The sequence below is a fragment of the Akebia trifoliata genome, chromosome 11 (assembly GCF_017979445.1).
Source record: "Akebia trifoliata isolate Shusen 1 chromosome 11, ASM1797944v1, whole genome shotgun sequence".
In the NCBI taxonomy this organism is placed as follows: domain Eukaryota; kingdom Viridiplantae; phylum Streptophyta; class Magnoliopsida; order Ranunculales; family Lardizabalaceae; genus Akebia; species Akebia trifoliata.
The window spans coordinates 43,206,720-43,232,310 of record NC_141385.1 but is presented as its reverse complement, the minus strand read 5'-3'; the positions used below and the strand labels follow the sequence as shown (position 1 = coordinate 43,232,310).

The 25,591-nt window shown below is 32.8% G+C and overlaps 1 long non-coding RNA gene and 1 pseudogene across 1 annotated transcript; one reads left to right on the top strand and one right to left on the bottom strand.

Moving 5' to 3' along the window:
* Positions 1 to 14,478: 14,478 nt before the first annotated feature.
* LOC147391870 (uncharacterized) lies at positions 14,479 to 18,368 on the bottom strand. Its single transcript, XR_015183265.1, has 2 exons — positions 18,091 to 18,368; positions 14,479 to 15,451 (listed from the first exon to the last, which is right to left on the bottom strand). It is a non-coding gene; the product is annotated as an uncharacterized LOC147391870 (long non-coding RNA).
* A 4,249-nt stretch (positions 18,369 to 22,617) lies between these two features.
* Positions 22,618 to 23,099, top strand: LOC147391869 (cysteine proteinase inhibitor 1 pseudogene; annotated as a pseudogene).
* The last annotated feature ends 2,492 nt before the right edge of the window (positions 23,100 to 25,591 follow it).

Below are 25,591 nucleotides of genomic sequence, written 5' to 3'. Positions count from 1 at the left end.
ATTTTGATGAAAATCGATTTTTCAAATTGAAAATGATTTCTGATATCCTAAGGATTGTAATGGAAATTTTTTTAAATTTTTTTCTGTTCGTTTGGCTTCTGTTTCAAGCAAAACAAGTTTCGGTTCTGTTTCGAAAACTGTTTTGGATACTTTCCGAATTGGAAAATGAATCAACTCGCTGTCCCCGGCAGTGGCACCATTTTGATCGATTGTAAAACTTGCTAAATAAATGCAAAGATAGATATGTGAACTAAGACTTTGGGCAAGTCGAATTCATTCCACAGGGACAGTTTGGATTCAAAATCTCATTCGGATAAAAAGGCCAAAACAGAATTAGCAACATCTTTTTTTTTTAAATAAAATTGATTTGTTTAAAAACAGAAATGAGAGTAGCAACTAATTTGTAAATGAAATTGAAACTGAAAAGAAAGATTGAAAATCTAAGAGAGAGAGATTAGAGAAGTCAAGTAGGCTTTTGCAATGAATCCATAATGTAGATAAATTCTAAATACAACTCAATCCATGGAGCAAGTCATTGCCCATGGATCGGATGGTGGAACAATTAAATCCTTGAAAGTAATTAAAAGATAATCATGAAAACACTAGCATGATTTAGATTGCCCAACTTATCTTTTGATTTTTCACAAAGCATAGCCATTCTTGAACTTATCTAAGTAATGGCTATCTAAGTTGGATCAGAATTATAAGCTAGATTACCTTAATCAGAAGAGAATTTTCAGAATTAAAACATGTAAGCAAAGCAAGAATTTAAATCTACACTAGAGGGATTAATTTGCTCTGGCTTCCTTAACTTCTCTAATGAGAATTTAGCCAATCATCGCAGGAATTAAAATTGCAGAAAAAAGATCAAAGAACATGGGTGAAGAAGATGATGATCGATCCGGAATTCTTCTTTTATAGCTCTCCCAAAAATTACACAAACAATGAATGGTTCACTCTTGATGTTCTCACTACACTCAAGATCTCACCCAAATGAAAATTATAGAGAATTCTAAGCAAAAAGAACCAAAAATTACACAAGAGGAAGAAGAGCCCCTTTCTCTGAAATGAACCTTCTGATTTATAACATTCGTATTCGGGTTGATTTGGCGAATGATTTGATTCGAACAACCCATTCAGTTACAACCACCGAAGCAATTGGAAGCTTCTGTGAAAATCTCGATGACAAATTCCTCGAAATCACCGCGGAGTACCGAAGCTTAACCGCGGCGCGGTGACGTGGCGGCCAAATCCTTCGAGATTTTTCTGGATGCTTCCTTTCGGCTCGCGTATTGTAACCGTCTATGTTTCACGATTTGATAACTTCCACGTGCACTTTATTTATCTACAATTAATAATAAAATTTCATTAGCTCTATTAATTTGGATAAATAATTTAATTTTGTAATTATTTAAAGGAACTAGCATTTATAATGTGATAGAATCCGGGAAATTACAGTCCCAAAGTCAAGTTATTGGGATCTTATCAATTCACATTGAATATCACTCTAATTCTTTAATAATACAGAGATGAACCAAACGAGCATCTTAATCTCGAACAAGATTGAAACCTTGATTATAAATCTCATATGTTGAAGTGTAGAGAAACTAAGGAGAAGAGGACCCGTATTTTTCTTTTAGTTTTAGTTTTGTCCCTTAGGGTAAGTAAAATCTTGAATTCACAAGAATTAAGAAAAGGGTGGGGAAAAGGGAGGGGGGGAGGGGTTGTTTAGCTGAGGAGTTATTCTCTCGATCAACTCCAAGGACATGGGCCCCACCTCAGCATGAGTTGGAAAAATCCAATGAATTTCCCATCCCAACTTATGGGGAAGAATATTTACCCAAACCTGTTAAACAATTGCAATGTTCATGTTTGTCTTTGTGTAAGTACACCTTTATTCATCACATTCTAGATATTGTCTCCAGTATGGATCTTCTAAAATTGTAACAACTTGTTCTGGAAATTTTGTATGGTATCCAATTATATCTTACACCAATTTATTTTGTCTGATGACATCTTACTTCTTAAATTGTGATTGCATTCTTGCTAAAGTTAATGTCACACTAGACATCTCAATTGCGCTTTCCCAATTTCATAATTCTGTGCCAAAGGACTAGATCATAGATATGCCCTTTTCAACCCCAAGTAGAGTGATTATTGACCGAGAACACATATAAGTGTGGTATTGCCCTTTATTAGAAGGGTTAAATCTGCTGCACAAGACCATGAACTATATTGTTAACGCCCAACTATCACCCTACATTGGAAAAAACTTTGAAGTAACCCTCCTTGCATCATGAAACGTGGTGTTTCCAGGGAGTTATCCCAAATATTTATGAAAAATAAAAGGCTTGAAATAAATCCAAAAAATTATGTGTCATGATGGAAAGAGAGTTCCTTCAAAATATTGAAGCGGCCTGGTGGCTGCAAAGTCTGACTCCCCTGCATGGGAGGGATGCTGGCCTTGCGTTGTTTTTTAAAGAGTCGTAATAGTCTAAGGTGGTGTTTGTTTGCGCTATTTTTCAGCGCTTATTGCTGAAAAAAATTAAATTCAGCACTTTTGTCAAAATAGCGCGTTTGTTTACTCGTGCTTATTGCTGAAAATAAGTGAAAAAAATTCAGCACTATTTTGATGCTGAAAAAAAGTGCTGAAGCGGTAAGCACTTCGCTTTTTTCAACACGGACAAGTATGCCCTTTGTTTTTTTGAGCATGGACAAGTATGCCCTTATTCTTAAAAGGATATTACCTCTTATATCCCATGGATAAGTATATAAACACCCCACAAATTAATAAACCCACACCATAGCTAAATTATTTTGTCTTATATGGGTTAAAATTTTTGGAATGAGTTGATTTTTGGTGAAGATGATCTCTACAATGAGGAGATCATCCTCACAAAAAATCAGCACATCTTGAAACTTCTAACCCTATCAAAACAAGTTCAAGAACCGTAAATTGTCCTTTTTTTTTTTTTGAAATCTATTTTTAACGAGTTTGGTGAGGATGATCTCTAGACCATATAAACCATCCTCACTAAAAATTTGCTCATTCCAAAAACTTTAATTCATATAAAACAAAACATAAAATGGCTATAGTGTGGGTTGCCCTTATTAATTCATAGGGTGCTTTTATAATTACACATCCTTCATTTCCATCAAAAATTATTCATCCAAAATTAAGTTCTTTTTAAATTTGATTTCAAATTTTGGTGACATGTATGACATTATTATTTTTAATTTGAAATTTGTGGGCTTTTATAAATAGAAATTATTATTTATAAATTGAAGATTTGAGTATTATTATTATTTAAAAATAAATTGTATTTTAATTTTCTAAGAAATAATATATTTTATTGTGTTTGAATAAATAAGCATTTGAAACATGCAAACAATGTATAATATGATTATAAGGGTAACAAAGACAATTTATCAGTTTCAGCAATGTGTAACAAACATAATTTAGTATCTAAACAAACAACTTTTTCAGCACTTAAATTCAGTGCTTATAAGTTTCAGCGCTTAATGCTATTCAGCACTTATTTTTTTCAGTTTAACAAACAGCACCTAACACTCGTTTTTGTACGCTCTCTTCAAAGAACCATAGATCCTTTGCTTCGGGATACACAAGGACAAAGATTTATGGTTTTGTAAACTGTTAGGTCGGAGAGTGTACAAAGAGCATCAGATTATCACAAGTCTATTTTAAAGAGTTGTTTTTGTTTTTGTTTTTTTTAAAGATTATTTCATTAAATGGGATCGTGTGTATAATATTATAGATGCGTAGAGTTTGGTTGGTCGTTCGTACCCCTTGATGTAAGTGAGAGTTTATTTTAATCGTTTATGTTGTATCTTCCCTTTATTTTTCTTTTGCTTTATTTGGGGTGGTCATCTCTACACCTTCCTTGTTTATAATTAATGAAGATTTGGTTTATCAAATATATATATATATATATATATATATAGAAATAAGAAAATAAAATTGCTCGCAGAAATCTGAAATCCACCAATCACATATACCCACATGTATTGAATGGAATTCCTAATTTACAAAAATAACCTTGTTAGTTACAAAACTACCCTTGTATGCTTGTCATGGCAAGCACTTTGAGCAAAAAATGGCCAGTGAAAATAACCACTAAGACCCTCTATCATTACCCCATCATGGTTGTATGGTCTTATGTTTTAATTAAATTATTCAAAATATTTACATATGTTAATAATAAATTTTATAAATCTACCTCGAGATTCATGAAATAAGATCGCAAATAATTGTATTTATTTTGATGAAAACGAGAGTACAAATCTCAGTGTTATTCTCTGATTAATAGTTAAGTTCAAAATAGTGACATATGTAGTTTTTCTTATCTCTGGGCTTTGTGCTTTATCGGTTAAGAAGGTTTTCTTAGCTTCCAAAGAAGGGTTTTATGCTTGATCTTCTCTTTAATCAAAGTCCAGATCTCTAAAAAATTTCACTTTATTTTTTTAGGAGGGCTTGAGAGCTTCTTCTCTTCTAGAGAAAAAGCTTTTGTCTTTTGAGAAAAAGTGATCCAGATCTATCTAAAATGAGGGAGGCTCTTTTATTTATAGACTTAAAGATAATTTAGCTTTCCAATTATACCAAACTTTAAAAGAATTGATTGATTTGTTTAAAAGCTAAACTTGTCCAAATCCAATTTCAAGGATTCTATGGATTGTTATTGGGCCAAACTCATTTACTTGGGTGTAAAGCCCAATATTTAATATGTGAATCACTTGAATTTGTTGAATCATGGGCTTTATCTGCAAAAATCCAAATCCAAACCATATGAAACCTATCCCAATCAATGAGCCCAAATTTAGATGTGTTAGCCCATTTTAAATTTAAAGACGTTTCATTTATTTAGAAAGCTAAGGGGGACCTGTTTAAATTTTGATGTCTACAATACCATATACATATTATTCACTAAAAGACGAAATGAGCAAGGGTATTATAGAAAAGTGAATATGATAGAAAATGTTAACTTCTCATGAAGTCTTGGACAATAGCATTCCCTATATATAAGTTATTCAATGGTTATAATAAATTCTTATCATAGATGATTTAGTCATAGTTGATCCCTTTAAGAGATTTTTACCCATAAAAAAGTCAATTAAGGATTTCATAAAATCCTAAATGACCAAATGTATAAAATGTAATGCGGGTGATTTTGTAATATGGTATAGCCCTCAATATATGTGGCTTCATGTGATTAATCAATTTGAGATTCTATGAAATCTTGAATTTACTTATATGTGAGCAAAAAAAATTTGATCCCTCCTGTTTTTGGTAATGAAAAAAGGAAATAAAATATATGAAAAACCAAATGCCCTCGTCTTCAAGCTATAGCAAAAAACTTGTGGTTTTTTTTTTCCAAAACCGATTGTCTTCAAGATCTTCAAACTCTATGGTATATATTTAATATTTGAGTGATGTTAAATGTACATTGTTTTTTGCCAATGCCCCTGATGCCTTTTTCTCTCTTGCCCATAGTGAAAAAAGAAGAAGCAAACTTTCTGATTTAATCACCTTGTGACATTCAAAAACATGGTCCGATGCAATGGAGTTGTAAAGGAGAAAATTATATGAACTTAAAAAAATAGTTATTTTTCACCGTTGAATTTTATTTTTAAATTTGGGTGTTCAGTGGCTATCAATTTTCAACACATTAGATCAAGCTTGAAAAATAATAATTATATATATATATATATATATATATATAATATGAATATTTTCATGAAATCTAAAAGGTTGTGTTGTTGGATTGTCAATGTGATAATCAATGTGGGCAGCAAGCAAGTAAGAAAAGTTCTCTTTATTGCTGATGTCATTGCACCACATGCCAAAAGTTTGTTGGGCCGTGAGTTAACACGTCACGTCATAGGGCGTCTGGGGCGCTTGCAAAAAACGACGTCAATTTTGCATTTCTCTTAATATTTTTTGATTACTCAACCTTATGTTCAATTATTCATTTAATCCCAACATTAATCCTTAATTTGGGGAAAACCCTAGATTTTTAGCCAAAATCCCATCGTTTTGTACTTCCACAAAATCCTATTTTCTTTTCTTTCTCAAAACCAAGCATCTTCAAGCTCTTTAACCTCTATGCTAGGCTCATCGGGAAAGGTAAGTCAAGTGTTCGAAACCCACAAAGTAATGAATTCCTTGGGGCCACCCTCCAAAGTTCGATTGACCCTCGACTCAACTAGTTGCACGTAGGACTTTTCGAGGGGATGGTCCGTGTGATCGTGGGATTAGTCTCACTTGAAGGGTGGGTGAAAGCACCCTCGATTCGCGGGGTGCGCGGATCCGCTTTTGACCCTTGAAGTTTGGGAGTCGCCACCTAGTTATTATGGTCTAGGAACCGATCATTGACTCTAAAAACAAAGACAACTAATCTACGAAAGAAAATACGGGTCCGGGGATCACGTTACGGGGTTGGAAGGTGTTAGGCACCAACCCCGCCCGGCAAGTGCCGGTCTCTACTTCTTCCCAAAAATCGGTTACATTGCAAAATAGACCAAAAATAACAAATAATTATAAAAATAAAAAATATAAAAGAAAGTTACATTGTCGATAACAACGATTCCCTCAGCACCAGCGAAGAGTATCTACGTATGTATTTCCTTGCTATTCGCCCGTCACCGAATTTGATTTCTGATCTCCAAGTTGAGGTATCTTCTTCTAAGATCTATAAGTTTTCTGATTTCTCTTATGGATTTGAAGGTGTTTTGGAAGGGTTTTTTGATGTTTTTTGAGCTAAAGTTGAGGTATGGATGTAGGTAAGGGTTAGGACTTCAAAATTAGGGTTTTGGGATGGTTGAGGAGGCTTCTTGACCTACTTTTCTTAGGATTTATGATTTGATACAAAAATAGGGTGTGGAAACCTCTATTTATAGATTTTTTTAAGGGTTGATTTGGATAGAGTTAGTGTTTAATTAGAGTTCTTTTAGTTAGAGTTGTGTTTTAGTTAGAATTGTTTTAGGTAGAATTGTGTTTTAATTAGAACTCTATTAGATAGAATTGTGTTTTAATTAGAATTCTATTAGATAGAGTTATTATTTGATTAGAACTCTACTATGATTTTGACTTTTGGTCTTATTTGATTGACTTTTAATATTTTGACTTTAGTCTTAATTAATTGACTTTAAGTATCTTGACTTTAGTCTTGCTTAATTGACTTTAATTTTGACTTTAGTCTCACTTGATTGATTTTAATACCTTGACCTTAGTTTTGCTTAATTGATTTTAATTTTTTTTGAGAACCCTCCTCTATTATATCTTTAATTCTTTGGACCCCCAAATGGAGGGGTCCTTAAATAAATAACTCACGAACCCTCAACAATTTTTCATAAGAATCCGATTGATCGATTTTTTTAATTCAAAATTTTAAATTAATTTCATTAATGTTTCACTTTAATTATTTAATGTTTTATTTATTAATTTCAAAAATTTTAATTATGAAAATTGTGAAGTTACCGTTTTGCCCCCGGAGAGGACTTTTTATGTTTTAAGTCGGTTTTTAATATTCTAGGATGTTTTAGAATCGATTTTTCATAAGGAATTCAATGAAAATATTAGTTTGTGTCATTTATGAAATTTTTTGTGTGGAATGGTCGTGAACTTTATGAGGGGCATTTTCGTAATTTTGTCGAATTTTGTGAAAATTGGTGAAATGATTTATTTGGTTTCGATTTGTTATTTTATGTGTTTGAATGGGTTTTCCTAAGCGTAATGTAGGCTCTAAGGTTGTTTTGATATTAAAGGTATTTTGGTAATTTGGTCAATTTTAGTGATTTTTATCGTGAAGCTTGTTTTTAGTCTGCAAGATGATGGTTTCTATGTTTCTGGGGTCATATTTTTCTAGCGTAGCGTGGTTTCTACAATTTTATTAATTCGAGATAACTCATCTGGATTTCTGAAACATATCCGATAATAAAATAAAGCAATGGAATAAACATCCATCATTGGGAATCATTGCGATCGGGTTGACAAGTTGATTAATCAGGCGGATGCAAAAATGGGGTGTCTACAGTGGGGATACCAACGTTAAGCAAAAAAAATAAAAAAACTCTCTATGATCAATTTTAATTTATTCAGCCTTATCCTAAACGAATCTGTTCTCTACTTCCATTTTAATTTCAATTTTAATCTCTAGGTCTCTTAACCCAAAATTCCATCTTCCATTCTTTTGCAGAATCATGTCTTTCCTTGAGACTTCATGATTGTTAGCACCTTACTAACTAAGCTAGTTAGCACCTTTGTCTTGAATCATAAATATTATATATTTATATTAAATAATTATATTTTTTTGGATCAATATATAATCAATCATGATAAATATTTATAAAAAAAATGTTGGTTATCAAGAGAATCATGTTGGTTAATTTTAAAAATTACAAAAGTATCCTTTTTTATTATGTAATATTCACATTAATCAATATTTTATTATAGATAAGTCCCTTTGATGCATGTGCGTTTGCACATGCCACCTTCTAGTTAAAATCAATATTCATTAGGGTTTTGTAAACAAGTGCTCTAAGAGCACATGTTTAAGGTGCATTAAATACACCTTAGAAATATGCATTTTAGGATTTTTTTGGTAAGAAATATTTTATTTCAAGACATTTTTGGTAGGAAATTTAAGGGCATGCCTTAGAGGTTAAGGTGCATTAAATACACCTTCGAAATATGCATTTTAGGGTTCTTTTGGTAAGAAATATTTTTTTCAAGAGATTTTTGGTAGGAAATTTAAGGGCACACAGCAGACGTTAAGGTGTATTAAATAAACCTTGGAACTAAGCATTTGAGGGGGATTTTTGGGTAAGAAAATTATACATAAAAGCCCCTTTGATACATTTGCAGTTGCACTTGCCACTTTCTAATTAAAATTAATAAGGGTTTCATAAAAATGTGTCGAAAGGGACCACATTTAAGATACATTAAATACACCTTGAAAATAAGCATTTGAGGGTTTTTTTTTTAAGAAATATTTTTTTCTAGACATATTTGGCAGGAAATTTAATGTCACACCACACGCATTAAAATGCATTAAACACACATTAGAAATAAGTATTTGAGTATGTTTTTTTTTTTTTTAAGAAAATTGTTTTTGAAGACATTTTTGATAAGAAAATAAATTTTCAAGTTATATTTAATGCATCAAACCCATATTTATTAGAGTAAAACTATACTGACTATAAAAATAAAAAATAAAAAACTTCATGAAATATGCAAAGGACGTATCTCATGGAAAGAAATCTAAGGGTTGTATAAATTCCACGTCAGTTGAGTGGATTAGAAGCAACGAGAATATCCTATGTGTACGGGGTAACGGCACTGGCGTTTACCAATCATTTGCCATTTGTGACAAATAATGAGGGTAATTTGGACAATTCACTATTACAAGCGGCACTCTCTATGTGCCTTCCTCAGTCACAACCTACAAGGCATGAAACGGTTTCTATAAATCAATGCACCTGTTAAATCAACCCAAAACCAAAAGAAACTTACAAAGAAAAATGAAAATCCAATCCCTTCTTCTTCTTCCTTTGATCTTCTTCTTTATCTTTGATGGAGCTTTTGTCGCCCACGTTGATGGTCGAATGTTAGCGGCCCTCACTGGGGGATGGAAACCCATAAAAAACGTGAGCGATCCACATGTTCAAGAAACAGGAAAATTTGCTATATCTGAGCACAACAAAGACACCAAGTCGAGCCTTCAGTTTGATAATGTGGTTAAGGGTGAGACTCAAGTTGTTGCTGGGATCAATTATCGACTTATTGTTGCCGCAAAGGATGGAAGCGTTACTAATAATTACAAGGTGGAGGTTTGGGAGAAGGCCTGGGAAGGGTACAAGAACCTGACCTACTTCGAACAAGTTTAGATCTTTATGGTCTGTTCATGGAATGTGTGTGTGTGAGTAGGATAAGTGTTGTTTTCAATCATTTTATTTGGTGGGACTTATGTTATATCTTGAGTTTGGAATGATAATATTAAATAATGTGAACCAGTAGTTCTTTTTCGAATTTGGATCTTTGATTATGCTAGTCTGATGGTTTGATCGATAATATCATCTGGTGAGGCTTAGTAACTTGATGTTTGATGTAATCCACATGGTATGACCTAGGATCTTAATTGAATGGATGGTTAGATGATCACTCAGTTTTTTATAGACATGCTTTTAAAACTCGGTATTTCTTCTCGTTTAACTCTCCCATACTGAGTTGACTCATTCAAGTCAGCTAGTTTTGAATATCTTCTCTATTTATGGTAATTTTTTAGTTAATAGGCACAAGTATCCTCTTTGGGGTTAAAGGAGTAAAAGCAAAAAAAAAATACTAAAGTCAGATAGGTCTTATTAAAAAGGGGGAGAGGAGAGAAAAAAAAAAAAAACAATGTAAATAAGGGGAAAAAGAGAAAATGTGATAAAGTTGGATTTGGTGAATCCCACTCTTTTATATCAATTTTTATACCCAAAAAATTATAGTAGAGTAAGGTTCACTATTGTGTTTTATTATATACTAGAGTTTGTCCATGTCTTACTCTCCTTAGGATAAAAGTGAGTAAAAAATGACATATAATAAAATTAAGATGTACTATTAAAAATTGAAAAGTGGGTAAAAAAGAAAAGATAATAAAATTGAAGAGATGTTATTGAAAAATTAATTAGGAGGGTAAAAAAGGTAAACTAATAAAATTGAATGGATGAAGAGGAAATGCAATAAAGTATGGATCCCACTCCACTATGGTGGGCCTCGTTGTCTCAAGAATTATACCCATATACTCAAAAAGGTTGTATCTTGAGGATGGGTATTTCTCCTCTTCTTCTCCCTTCTTCCCCTCCTCAAGAATACTCCCAATTTTTTTTTATTTTTTTTTTCTTCAACCTCTTTCCAAAAACGCCCCTCCAACTTTTTATATTGCCTTTTCTTTTTCTCTTTTTTTAATAATACCTTTTCAAATTTGTTATCATTCCTCTTTTACCCTCTTAAGCTTAAAAGAGAATGACAAACTCTTATATATAATAAAACACAACGGTTGACTCCACTCATTTGTCACAAGATTTATTCTCATAAACAATATATCTTGATGACAGTTGTTCATCTTTATTTGTATTCTCTCTTCTTCCCCTTCCCAAGATTCTTTTTTAATAATATCCTTCCAAATTTATTGTTTTTCCTCTTTCACCTCTTGAACTCCAAAGAGAATGCCTGTATCGTAAGCACGGGCAAATCTACTTTATATATATATATAAAGTAGATTTGAGATTCTTAGTCATAAAATCATAATTTTACTTAGATAATAAAACATTAAATTATAAAAATTAATTATTTTAGTAAAAAAAAAAACTTGGTTGCCTCTGCCAATATTTTCAAAATATTGCTTGAGTCATCTTGGTGATCTTACAATAATGTTTGGGACGATTCACATTGAATATCACACTAATTCTTGAATAATACTAAGATGAACCAGACGAGCATCTTAATCTCGAACAAGATTGAAACCTTGGTTGTAGATCTCATATGTTGAAGTGTAGAGATAGAAATTAAGGAGAAGAGGACCCGTATTTTTCTTTTAGTTTTTTCCTTTTTCTTTTTGTCCCTTAGGGTGAGTAAAATCTTTAATTCACAAGAATTAAGAAAGGGAGGGGGGAGAAGAAGAGGATAAGAAGAAGAATTTCTCTAAAAAATTGAAGCAAATTTTTTAATCTAAATAATAATGCATCTACGATAACTTACCAAAAATGATTAAAAATAGTAAGATTAAAATTTACTAAAAATACTAAAATTCAAATTTCAATTTAAACTTGAACTTGGTTAGAAAGTGGTGTTGTTTACGTGTGAGGATTTATTCTCTCGACTCCAAGGACATGGGCCCCACCTCAGCATGAGTCGGAAAAAATCCAATAAATTTCCCATCCCAATTTATGAGGAAGATTAGTTACCCAAGCCTGTTAAACAATTGCAATGTTCGTGTTTGTCTTTGTGTAAGGTATGCCTTTAGTCATCACATTCAGATGTTGTCTCTAGTATGGATCTTCTAAAGTTGTAATAACGTGCTCTGGACATTTATATCTTACATCAATTTATTCTGTCTGATGACATCTTACTTCTTAAATTGTGATCGCATTCTTGCTCTAGTTAATGGCACACTAGCTATCTCAATTGCGCTTTCCCCATTTCATTATTCTGTGCCAAAAGGACTAGAACATAGATACGCCCTATTTAACACCAAGTAGAGTGATTATTGACCGAGCACACATATAAGTGTGATATGGTCTTTTATTAGAAGCACTAAATATATATGTTGTACAACACCATGACCCAACAATCCCCCTACATGGGAAAAAGCTTTGAAGCGGCCAGCCCTCTTCAAAATTTTGAAGGAACCCTCCTTGCATCATGAAATGTGGTGTTTTCTGGGAGGTATCCCACATATTTATAAAAAAGTAAGGGCTTGAAATAAATCCAAAAAATTGTGTCATCATGGAGAGATGGTTTGTTCAAAATATTGAAGCGGCTTAGCCGCTTCAAAGTTGGACTCCCCTGCATGGGAGGGATGTTGACCTTGCATTGTATTTTAAAAAGTCGTAATAATCTGACACTCTTTTTTGTACACTCCCTTCAAAGAACCGTTGATCCTTTGTTTCACAATACGCAAAGACAAAGATTTATGATTTTATGAACTGCCATGTCAAAAAGCGTACAAAGAGCATCATCATCAGATTATCATGAGTCTATTTTAAAGGGTTGTATTTGCTTTTTAAGATTATTTTATTAAATGGGATCATGTGTATACGATTATAGATCCGTAGAGTTTGGTCGGGCGTTTGTACCCCTTGATGCAAGTGATAGTTTCTTTTAACCGTTTTATGTTGTACCATCTCTTTTTTCCTTTATTTTTCTTTTACTTTATTTGGGCTTCCTCATTTATAATTAATGAAGCTTTAGTTTATCAAAAAAAGAAAAAAAAAATTATAGTGGAATTAACTACTAAGACCTTTGACCGTTACCCCATTATAGTTGTATGGTCTTACGTTTTAATTAAATTATTCGAGATATTTACAGTATATACATATTCACTAAAAGAAAAAATGAACAAGAGTATTATTAAAAAGTAAATGTGAAGGAAAATAAGAAGTTAGCATTCCCCATATATAAGTTATTCAATGGTCATAATAAATTTTTGTCATAGATAATTTAGTCATAGTCATCCCATTGAGAGATTTTTGCTCGCGGAAAAGTCAATTCTGGACTTCATAGAATCCCAGATGCATGATCAAACGTATAAAATGTAATGCGGGTTGTTTTGTAATAAGGAGATGCCCTCAATACATATGGATTCATGTGATTAATCAATTTTAGATTCTATGAAATCCTGAATTTACTTATCTGTGAGCAAAAAAAAATTTGATCCCTCTTACTTTGGTAAATATTAGATACACCCCTATCCTTCGAAACTGATAACATTTCTCACTTGACCTCAATATTATTCTTAATAGACTAATGAAAAAAGAAAAAAAAGAACTGAAAAATCAAATGCCCTTGTCTTCAAGCTGTAGCCAAAAACCCATGATTTTTCTTTTCAAAACTGACCATCTTCAAGAACTTCAACCTCTATAATATATATTTATTATTTTTTTATTACTCAGCCTTATGTTGAATTCTTCATTTAATCCCAACATTAACCCTTAATTCAAAGAAAGCCATAGATTTTTATCCAAAATCCTATCATTTTGTACTTCCAAAAAATCCTATTCATTTCTTTCTCAAAACCAGTCATCTTCAAGCTCTTTAACCTCTATGCCAAGCTCCTCAAGAAGGGTAGGTCAATTGTTCAAAATCCCACAAACCAATGAATTCCTCGGGGCCACCCTCCAACGTCCAATTGACCCTCGACTCAACCAATTGCACGTAGGACTTTCCAAGGGGATAGTGCATGTGACCGTGGGATTAGACTCACCCGAAGGGTGGGGATACCTACGATAAGCGCTCACACACACACAAACCCTATGATAAATCAATTTTAATTTATTCAGCTTTATCCTAAGTGAATTTGTTCTCTAACTTGCCTTAAGCAACTGTAGAAAGTCCTAGGTCTTTAACCCAAAATTCCATCTTCCATACTTTTGCAAAATCATGTCTTTTCTTGAGACCTCAAGATTGTAGTCTGTAGATAGAATATGCTAAAGTTGAAGATGAGGGTTAAAAATGTTATCGAAGGAGGTTGAAGATGACTGGTTTTCAAAAGAAAAATCAAGCGTTCTTAGTTAGAGGTTGAAGCCCATGACATGTAGTTCTTTTTTTCTCCATTTCTCCTTAACTGTAACCCAAAACACCAGAATATCCTTTTATAACGGTGATTGAGTTGACATTACCAATTAGTTGTCATTGGTAACAGAGATAGAGGGTAATTTGGTCAATTCAATGTTACAACTTTCATTTTGTGCATCCCTCAGTTAACCCATCAACCATCAACATAAATTCAAATGCAAACCAATTCACCAAAATCAATGAATTCATAGAGAAAATGAAAATCCAATCCTTTCTTATTCTTCTTCCTCTGATATCCTTCTTTGTCTTTGATGGAGCATTTGTCGTTTGTGTCGATGGTCAAAAGGCTGTCATCCTTGGAGAATGGGAACCCATAAAAAATGTGACCTATCAACATATCCAAGAAATAGGGCAATTTGCTATATCTGAGCACAACAAAGCCACCAAGTCATTCAATTCAATAATGTGGTTAAGGGTGAGACCCAAGTTGTTGCTGGGATCAATTATCGACTTGTTGCTCCAGTGAAGGATGGAAGCATTACAAATGATTATGAGGCTGTGGTTTGGGAGAGGACTTGGGAAGGGTTCATGAACCTGACCTCCTTCAAACCATTGTTAACTATGTCATGATATGTTCATCGTGCAGTGTGTGTGTGTGTGTGTGTGTGTGTGTGAGTAATAAACTGTTGTCATCAGTTGTCTATCAATAATATCATCTGATGAGGCTTAGTGATGAAGAACACTTGATGTTTGATGTAATGCACATGGTGTTACTTGGGGATCTGAATTGATGAGATGGTTAGATGATCACCTAGTATATGGCACTACGTGAAAATACCCTAAACAAAACAGTCGCATTTTTCAAAATTCGACAGCCTCACCCGTCGAATTGGGCCATGTCAAAAATTTCAACATAGAGTCATATAACGTAAAGAAGTCTTTGAAACTCTCTCTCTCTCTATCCCCCCCCCTAATTTTGTTTACTTTGTCTTTTCCATTTTTCCCAAACACCTATGAACAACTATGATTAATATAATGTATATAAATAAAAAATCAAAATTAAATAATATAAGTCATACATACAATGGAAACAGGATTAGGATCAATGTCTTTATGGGCAAACCTAGGATCTTCTTTAATAAGACTGTTTAATTGACCCTACAGAACAATAAAAGCATTAAGATAATAAGTAATTTTTTCAAAAATAAAAAAATTTGAACAAAAAAGGACATCATTTATGAGGGATTTGGTCAGCTTAGGAGTGAAAGCGCTACCATCACTCCTCGTATGACTATTAATGAAGAGTTTTGTTCTTGTAGACTGCTGATCACCCGTCTTATGCTTTTTTAGTTTAGATAAAAAAAATAAAACATATAAGAATTGTACATATGTAACAAATCATCTCCAAGCTATTAAAAAGTCAAATAATGATATCCTTGACTCTACTATTTAGAAGTGGAATCTCATTGGCAAAGTTTTTGAAGTTTCACTCTAAAGTATATAGGTCTTATCATATATTTGTTCAAAATAAAGTTGAAGTTAATGGACAATGTGTCATTTCTCACAGAATTGGAATTTTACATCAGTTGTTGGAGTTTCCCAAACTAAATTCAAATGGTACTATGGTCATGAGGAGCGAATTATGTGGAGAAGTGATTAAACAGTTTTTTATCAGAGTTGATTAGGATTTAGAAGAAAGCCAAACTATGCAAGACCAACTTAAAGAACACAATTGAGAAAGAACGACAAGAGTTACTAAGTACATAATGCAAAATAAAATAGAAAATATAAGAATAATCTAATGAAACAGAGGTGCTTATGCTTTTGGAGCTACAACAGATTTTTATTTTCTCATTTTTTCAAAGGCCCAATTGAAGTGGAGTATACTCTTCTTTGCAATTTCACGAAGATATGCTGGTTTAGCAATAGAAACTCTCAAAATGATGTGAAATTTTGTAAGGATTGTTCTTTAAGGATGGAAAATTCATGGATTTTGTGATTACATAGGATCATCTGTTTTTACAAGAGTCGTGTAAAAACATACTATATCGTGAGTGTGTGTGTGTGTGTGTGATCTACACCAATATATGTTACAATCACAAAATATCATTTTATATTATTAATCACTGACATTTAAAAGCTTAAGAATTATTAAGAATTCAGATAGAGCAGGCTCAAGCCAATACGACATGGGTTCAAGATCCTAGCCCAAACTAAGATAGTTAAAGTTCAACCCAAGCCTTGCCTAAGATCGGGTTGAGCCAATTGGGCTCACTTTGAACCTGTCTACAATGCACCCCGGTTACCGATATGTATCATTTTTGGGATAAGGCTTTAACGACAACGTCCGAAAATCCTAAATCCTATATGTCAGATACCCTCATCTAAGAGCACTATCAAACAAATTCAATGACATTTTTCCAAGATTAGAATAATATACAAGTGAGGTTATAACAAACACAATCTTCTGTGAAACACTATAATGACAACCTATGTATAATGAAATGCATGTGTGCTTACGAATGTAAGTGAGTGGCATCTGACCCCCGTTCGGATGTGCACAGTACACGTACCCAAGCACTAAGAATGTTTTGTTACTTATCTTTGAATTTCAAGTCTTTTTTCATAGTAATTGGAAGGGATTAGTTGCCTTTTTTTGGCCATTGTTGACAAATAGAAACAGAACAAAATAAACCTAATAATAAGACAAATTTCAAAGGACTAGACAAGAAAAGATAATAAATTATATTATCAAACATGTAGCAAGCGAAACTTCCAATTGTTTAGCCCTTATGATACAAGTCTAGGAATAAATGGAAACAATGACACTAAATGCTTTTCACCGAGTGCTTTACTAGATCGTGTGTTACCAAAAATCTACAAAAGAAGATAATAGCATTGGTTATTATGAAGGTGACATGATGATGATAAAAACATGTTATTTTTCTAAAGTATGGATAATCAATCACGTTAGTCAATACCCTATTGAAGGTATGCTTTGCTGTGTAGATATTGTTTAGTATGACAATGAATGATGGATAATTGAGATCAAGATTGGGTTTACATGGAAATTAACGTAGTTTAGCCCACACAGGAAATTAATCTAGTCCTGTCCTTTTATGTCATAAACTTGACCTGGGTCCATGGCCTTCTTTGGGTTTGCATGCCCAGCTCCAAAAGCAAAGAGAGTCCAAAAAGTTGACCAATCAGTATCCTAAACTTTAAGTTCTACTTGTTTTGTTACCCATGTGTTGTTTTTATTCTAAAACCATCAAGCATCACATAGTTTCAAGGGTTAAATGTTATAATTGGGAACATTATGTTCTTGTCACCCCTGTTGTTTTTTGTCACACTTTGTTCTGTTTTCTTGGTGGAAGCACAGACGAATGTATGTCACATATAATGATTTAACCACTATGCAATTGTTATTTGCTTGATATGGCCTAGCTCATCATACTTCTTTTTCCCTCTTTCTGGTGTATTACACATTAATGGCAATGCTACTAACAATTGCTCTTTTCTTCATTAGCAAATTTCTTTTGTTTTCTAATTTTCATTTGTAAATTATTATTTCAAGTGAATTCTTGGTAGTTATTGAACAAAACCTTGAATCCCTTTAGGAGCTCAAATTCAATTTTCTAGTTAAATTGATGAATCCAATTCAAATCCAATTGACTCTATGACACTCAACAAAAAAAAGAGATAAATCTAACAATAAGAGATAAAATTGAAACAAAATAACAAGTAAAGGAAAATAAAGAAACCTAAAAAAATATTTAAGTAAAAGAAAACCGCACCTAGGAGCTCAGTTCTTAAGGTGTTCGACTAAAGCACCTTAGGGTTTTTGAGATCTGAAGTGTCTTGTTCGATGGGGCTGATGAGAACAAGCTTGAGTTCTTTGGGTTTTTGAAGAGATCAATAATTTGAGCTTCAAAAATACTTGGCTGAGAAGAGAAGGTCAAGGATTTGAGGTTCAGTTCTAGGAAGGCATAGATAACGACGAGATTGAGAGGATGACTTTATGTCGAAGAAGTCGATCGATTGAATCCCAACTCCTAAGTCCTAACAACTTAAATAGATGAGAGAGAGAGAGAGAGAGAGTCGATCAAATATAGAGAGAGAAATGATTTTGATACAGTGCATGAGGTATGGAAAAAATTCGGTGGGCTAAGTTTGCAGAATTGTTTTATGCGCCTAAACGTGGGCTGTGGGCCAAACGAAAAATAAACGATGGGCCAGGGCCGCCGAGGTTAGTGCTACAGTAATGCCAAAATTTTAATGTTTTGACGCAGTGTGGTAGGGGTGCAACTTGGTCCTATTCAAACCAAGAATCAAACCAAACCTAGGGTCGTTTGGTTCGGTTCTCGAATCAAGCTTGTACAGAATCAAACTAAATTGAAGACCGATCTCTTCTGCAATAAATATATATATATATATATATATATTTAGGAGTTTAGACATAGATTAATGATGTTTTATAGATAAATTAATGATTTTTTTATGGATAGATTAGTGATTTATTGTATAAAATTTTATGTTTATTTTTTCATTAAAAATGTTACTTACAATTTATAAAATATTGACAACCCATATAACTAAATCAAACCGAGCCAAACAGACTTTAGTTTAGTTGGGTTGATTTGGTTCCAATAAAATTTGGTTCGATTCTGATTCTAATTTAGTAGAACTGACTTATGTTGATTCGATTCCAATTTGACCTCACCAAACCAAGTGGCACCCCTATGTATGTTACCACATGGAGAACATCATCTCAATTTCAAAATACATGGGTATCTCTAATATTTATCAAAATGTGGGTTTGGAAAAATGTTAAATGCCTTTCTATAAAAATAAAATAATCAATCGAGGAGTGATAAATAAATCAAAGTTTCTTATTCCAAGGTAAAAACTTAGAAGGATGTAGGTTTGTGGGTTATTTATTTATTTTAAGGATTTTGCATTGCGAATTAAAAATTAAGCTGTTTTTTTTATTTTTTTTTTTTATTTTAACATTTGTCTCTAATAAAGGATCACGATCAAGGGTGGGTATATCAAATATTCACCAAAACTTGGACGGATTTCTAAATTACCTAAAAATACTAGGAACCAACTAATTGCACACCACCCATACCAATTGCACCCCATCACTTGAAAATTCCCCTTTGCATTCCATTTGGATGATTACACTCCAAAAATAATAGAAAAAAGATTGCACTCCTTTTCTTCTTCTAATCACCATATATTCGGATTGATAAATTAAGGAGGGTTGGTTTTGACGATTTTAAAGACCTTGTGAGGCTTAAGAAACTCGTTGGAATTCATGTCGACACTTCAGGCTGATCAGTGATCATCGAATTTTAAGATATAAGATCGAAGCATAGGCTTTAATCAATTTCTAAACAAACTAGGGGTTAGAAAACCAGTACCTTCAATTGGTGCCAATGAAGACATGAGAAAAATTGATCAAAAAAAAATTAATAATAATAAGAACATGAACATAGAAGAAGTCACGAGAAGATGAATAAGCCCCTAAATCATAAGGTTACCATAGTGAATTGCAATTAGAAGGTTATAATTGAGGTTTAGAAGAAACATTTTTTTTTTAAATGTTAGAGTGCAACCAACCACTAGTGGTGTGCAACTAGTCGATCCCAAATACTATTTATGTTGGTCTCTAATATAAAGTATAAACAATGAAATTGCTTATCGACTTGTGATTTACAGGTAGTACTCGTAGCAAAGTTTAGAACTCGAAAACTCACATTACTAGGTAGAGTCAAGTTGAAAATTTGCAAATCAACTTGGAAATGTCCAAATGAAAATACATTAAATTTATAACTATTTTTTTTATTATTTAAAATAAACAAACATAGAACATATTATTTATTGCCTCCACAAAAATATATTTTTAGTCAAATAACTCTGTCGAATTTCTTACACAACTCGATCATTTTTCAGGTTAATTTGGCTGAATTAACACAATGATTTGCCAAGTTGACTCGGTGTATCCTCAATCACCTCGAGTTGAATCAGCAAGTTTTAAAACTACGCCGTGTATAATAAGAATAATGCTGAAGTGACCTCAGTGGATAAGGTTAGGTTACAGCCACGTGTTCACTAATGAAAAAAAAAAAAAAAGGGAATACGTGGAAAATTGAGACCTGATCTCCAATATGGTTCTCCCATCTTAAGCTTTTAATACGCTAGTGGATTTTATATTGGTTTTAAATTTATTTGAATTAGTTGAGTCCAACAAGTTCTATTAAGGGTATTTTAAAAGGGTCAGGTTCAAGGGACATATGAGAAAAACATATGTAAAAACTTTCTTTTTTATAAAATTTAAAATATGGGTTAGAAATTTTGGATTGAGCTGATTTTTTGTGAGGATGATCTCTATGATAGAAAGATCATCTAAAAAAAAAAATCAGCCAAATAACTCTAACCTCATTAAAAGTGATTTAAAATGTGGACTATCGATTTTTTACCAATTTTTATCACTAATTTATAAATCACTTTTGAGGATTTAAAAGTTTTTGATTGAGCTGATTTTTTGTGAGGATGATCTTTTCATCATAGTGACCATCCTTGCAAAAAATCAGCTCAATCCAAAACCTCTAACTCTTATTTTGAAAAACGAAAGTTTTTTCATATGTCTTCTCATATGGCCCTTGAACCGCTCTCATTTTAAAAATACCCCTATTAAAATAGTGATATTAGATTTACCTCCCTTGTCCTTAAGTCAATGTTATATTTTCTTGATGATTTAATGGTGGATGTTTTATTTTTCAAAATGTTCAGTTAACACTTAAATTATTAAATTAAAATTAAAACAAATTAAAAATAAAAATTTCACTGGTAAATCACCAAGAAAAAATAACATTGCATTTTGTCAGGGGAAACATAATATCATCAATTTAACGAGACATATTTCTAAAATTCCTACCTATTAAATAGTTTAATGGCCAATGATTTTTCAGATTCAATTTTTTTCACTCGGTCTTTATTTAGCTAACGTGACAAGGGCACATAATCATATATCTTTTTTTTTTGGTATCCCAAAGAAAATGATTTATGATTCTATGCCCCTGCCACATTAGTCGAGTACAGATCGAGTGAAAAAATCAAGTCTGAAAATCACGAGTTGAGTTCGATAACCCAATGATTTGCATCGATTCAATAGGAGACTAAATGGCTATAATCCACCACAAGAGGTGTCCCCATCAATTTGAGCATTAGAACATCTCCAACAATGTTCTTTAATATAAAGAGCATCTTTTGTAATAAAAAAAAAAGTAACAATAGTTATTTTAATTAGTGTAAAATTTGGTCCCAACTCCAACAAACTTAACAATTCTTTCTCTATTCTTATATTTAATATTATTTTACTTTTTAAACAATTATTTGTTAAAATCAACTTAAATCCAATTAAGGGTCACTCACATCTTTAAATCCAAAAACATGATTTGATACCACAGACTTGTAAATAATGAAATTCTAAGAATTTTGAAAAGAAATGTAAAAATACATTATTAAAAGCACTTAGTTGTAACTCTAAGAGATTGGCTCAATGGCAATTTCAGACTAATAAATAGCTCAAAGTCATGAGGTTAATACTTAGCATGAGCATTAACTCCTCAGGGTCCACCCATGAGGGCGCACCCTCACTTACCTAGTGCATGTGATGTGTAGGGACTAATCTTTAGACAAAATCATATTCTATGGACTGGGCAAAACCTAGATATGAGCCTAGTCTACTGTTTGATACTTGGTTATAAAAAAAACACTTAAGTGTTAGTGATGTGTAAATTTATGTTAATATTTCTTTGAGGTTGTAACGCACCATCTTCCACAAACAAAGTTCGATTCTAGATAATCAATCTAAGTACTCACCATGATTCCCTTCCTTTTAGGTCATTGACCAATCTTTCAAGATTTAAATTGGAGCTTTCGCAGTATCAAATGATAAAAATCCAATCAATAAATCCTAAGCACAATGTGTTAATGATACGAAAAAATTAAGTCCACATCTTTTGGGATCATTTATTAAGACCATGATCGTGGGTTAAATCTTTATTAATTGAAAAGATACAAGGAATAAATATTTGTCAAAACTGGGCGGGGAACTGTCTAAATTATCATTATTATATATATAACTCAAAAGCAAGATGAGTAACCCCATGGCGTAACATTTTGTCGCAGAATGGTCTAATTATTAGACTATTTACAAATAATAACAAGGGGCGGTTTTTAATTTCTATGGGCCCCTTCACTAGCCCCCTTTAAAAAACGCTACTATAAATTCAAACAACAACTCACCATTTAAATCTATCCAAAGTCCAAACCAAAGAAACTCACAAGTCACAAAGGTCATGAAAATCCAATACGTTCTTCTCCTTTCTCTCATTTCCTTCATTTTAGTTGATGGAGCCTTGGCCGTTAATGTTGGTGGTCAAAAGATAGGTCTCGGGGGTTGGCAACCCATCCAAGATGCAAACGATCAACATGTCGAAGAAATAGGACAATTTGCTGTATCTGAGCACAACAAAGAGACTAAGATGGACCTACGGTTCGACCATGTGGTTCGGGGTGAGACCCAAGTCGTTTCTGGCACCAATTATCGACTTGTTGTCGCAGCAAAGGATGGAGGCGTTACGAATAATTACGAGGTAGTGGTTTGGGAGAAGGCTTGGGAAGGGTACAGGAAGCTTACCTCATTCAAACAAGTTTAGGGCTTAAGAAAATATGTTCATTCATGGAGTGTTTATATGTGTGATATGTCCTAAAATAATACATATTGTTGTTATCAGTTGAGATTATGTATATTTAATAAAAATGTGCCATAGATCTTTTCATATTTGGATCTCAGATGGTAATCTAGTTTGATGAGGGGCACTTGATGTTTGATCTGATTCACATAGTATAATTTAGGATCTCATTAAAAGGATAGTTATTGTAGTCAATATTTGAGATATCAGCATGTTTAAGGAGATTATATATCAATTGTGGTCTTCTATGAGAGATTAACATAAAATTATTGAAATACCCTTGCCTTCGATCTGTTTCCAAAAACCACTTCAACCTTGGGGTGTTACATCAAGATCACTACTTGTTAAATAAATCAAGAAAAACTGACATTGGGCAGATCGTTTGTAGTATTATTTTCATGTAGTTCCCAGTGGTACTCTTTACAATGGAAAGACCGTGTTAAAATATAAAATTAACACATCAAGCATGTTGGGATCATGTCTTAGATTATATATATATATATATATAGGGAGCGGTTCGCGGCCAAAGTCTTCCAAGTCTCGTGCCTAATTTTTTATAGTCGTTAGATTATAATGCATCCGACGGTTCAACGGCGTTATTACAATTTTATTATAAAACGTCTCATATTTATAATCGGCTCCCTCTAAATATTAGATATTCAGTTTTAAATCCCTCAACCATCTTTCCTTCTCTTCTTCGAATCACTTCGTCTGTAACCCTTTCTCTTCGTCTGTAACCTCTAAATATTATGAAGACTCTTGTGTTCTAATATGAGATCAATTCTTTTAAATTCTGCTTCTTTTTTTTTTTTATAAATCAAAGTTATGAAACTCTGGTTTTTATTTCTCATCTTATGTAGACTCATGTGTCCTAATATGAGATCAATTCTTTAAAATTATATTTAAAAAAAAAAATCAAAGTTTTACAACTCTGTTTTTTATCTCTCATCTCTTTATCTTCAAAAACTTTATATCTACAGTTCTTTAAATAAATCATGTTTAGTCAATCACAAATTCAATTCTCCATAATTCAATCTCAAGATTTCTGGTTTTCTCATCTCGTTTCCCATTGTGACTCAGAAACCAGCAAGAAAAAAATCATTTTTAAGTTCAAATCTCTAAAAAAAGTTAAAAATACTAATAAAAGTAGAAATTACAAATCAAACATTAAAAATTACTTAAAACTTCCACAAAACGCAGAAACACTTCTCTCTATCCATTAAATCTCCAAAATTTTTTACAAATTAATTAAAGGAACTATAGAAAAAAAAAGTTCAGATCTCAAACCTTGAGATCTGAGAGAGGTTCATAGACGACGAGAAGCGTCGGGAGTGGAGGATCTAAACCTTGAGAGAGAGAGAGAGAGAGAGAGAGAGATGGTTGAGAGAGCTCCAAAGACGAGCTGTAACTAGAGAGAGAGAGAGAGATGGTTGAGAGAGCTCCAAAGACGAGCTGTAACTATAGAGAGAGAGAGCACATCTTCGTCGTTCTCTTTCTATTCATCTTCGAAGAGAAAGGGTTACAGACAAAGTGATTCGAAGAAGAGAAGGAAAGATGGTTGAGGGATTTAAAACTGAATATCTAATATTTAGAGGGAGCCAATTATAAATACGAGACGTTTTATAATAAAAGTGTAATAACGCCGTTGAACCGTTGAATGCGTTATAATCTAACGGCCATAAAAGCTAAGCACGAGTCTTGGAAGACTTTGGGGCCACTGAACCGCCTCCCATATATATATATATATATATATATATATATATAAAGTATTCTTTAAACTTTGTCTGAACGTTGAACTCCAAAAATTCAATGGAGGGATTTTGATGTATGTACCATGTGACGCTCTCTCAACCGTCTAATTGTAGTGCAGGGAACTGTAGGAAAGCACCACAGAGGATCCACTCCTTGGATTTTGAAAGAAAAAATAAATAAATAAAAGAATCAAGGATTGAAATATAAATTACTATAAAAATTTGAAATTCTTGAAGACCACTGTCCATGGTATTATTATTATTATTATATTAGTATTATTTTATGTGCTTGGGAGGGGTAAAATCAAGTGTTTTTGGCAGAATGTAGATGATGGTATTTCTATCACTTTCAATTGATTTCTATTTGAAGACCACGGTCAAGGGTATGACAATAGTTTGAAAAAACAGGGCTATGACAAATATTCACGAAAGCTTGGTGGGACGTCTAAATTAAGGTTGTCAACGGATAGGTATCCAATCGGATAGTGCTATATCCGAATTCGAATAAAAAAAAAAAAAAAAAATACTATCCGAATTCAAATCCGATCAAATATCCCTAACAAACATTTGAATTCGAATTCGAAAAATATATCGGATATCCGATAAAAAATCCTATAAAATACCATCATCCTCAATCTATCGGAGTTCGTACAGTCGAAACCCATAGATTTCATCCGAAAAATCACTCCGACTGATTTAGATCGGAGAGAGAGAGAGAGTATGTACATGGATGCTCGCCGACCGGAGAAGACATGTCGGAGTTCGCACAGTCGAAACCCACA